Here is a 1,240-nt window from a genome sequence, read left to right on the forward strand (position 1 = left end):
GTCCCCTTGGCTGTGCAATGGCCTCCGCTGTGTGGCTCCTAACAAGCTGTGGACCACCTGGAGAAGAAAGAATCCCAGAGCACTCCCTGGGCTCCTGCAGAAATTCCCCCCAGGCAAAGGCACAGCCGTTTGAATAGGACAAAGGAATACGGGAGGTGTGCCTGGGGGCTGGACCATCTCACAGACCCATCCCAACTGTACGCTGAGCAGATAACCCAAGAACCTGTCGAGGCTTCTCAGCAGCTTGCTGTGTGTAGCGGACACAGCCTCGCTCGCTGACAGGGGGGGAGGCTGGAAGCACTTGCTGATGCAGACCAACAGCCTTCCGCATGGAGCGCAGCTGAAGGCAGGAGTCCTCACCACCGGACACACAGACAACGTGACGACCGACAAACAGAGGCAGGGTTGCCGTTGTCAAGGATTTCACTCGGTGTGCACCCACAATCAATGCTCATAGAGGTAGCAGTCAAGAAGCCAGATGGCATTCCAGGTGTCTGCAGTCTTCAGGAGGCAGGGTGTGACTGGGGGACTGTGGCGTCCCTGCCCCAGGCCGTGGTACGTTGGATCGCCTCGTGTGCATGTGAACGTGTGCATGTGAACGTCCAAGAAGGAAAGGAAGCGTATTGAAAATGATGAGGAAGGCAATTGTGCGGTTGTGCTTGGTCTGATGGAACTGTGGGCCGTCACAATATGTGCAAGAGCTCCTCATAACATGTTTAAAAAAAGAAGACGGTGGCCCATCGGACCAGGAAGACAGGAGAAGAATCAATGCATTTGAATGATGCTGAAAACACTGGACAAGCACGTCCGAGTCCCCTCCCCAGCTGCCTCACTGGCTGGGCACGAGGGGGCCAGCCATCTTTCCCCAATGTCTCTAAGGAGGTTTCTCCCCACCACCACCACCACCCTGCATTCCTCAACCCCCACCCTCAGCATATTCCTCCCCTTTCTTAATCCGTCCAGTTCCCACATTCCATACGCCTGGTGTCTGGCCTCCAGTGACTCCAAAGCTACGAAGAAGGAATCGGCACTTCCCTCCATTCCTGAGGGGTCGGCCCCCAAAGTCCCCAGGACAGCAGCAGCACATTCTCAGAGAGGGGGGGTCAGGGTGAGCCCCTCTGGTCAGTCGGAAGGCGCTCAGAAGATGACCGAGGAAGAGCTGCCTCCTCAAAGCAGCCGATCATGACGACGTGGGCCGGCTCAGTCCTTGGGACCCCCATTGGCTGGTGGGGCACGAATC

Source organism: Echinops telfairi, unplaced genomic scaffold (genome assembly GCF_000313985.2).
Source record: "Echinops telfairi isolate 266 unplaced genomic scaffold, ASM31398v2 ScPeMD7_25;HRSCAF=90, whole genome shotgun sequence".
In the NCBI taxonomy this organism is placed as follows: Eukaryota; Metazoa; Chordata; class Mammalia; order Afrosoricida; family Tenrecidae; genus Echinops; species Echinops telfairi.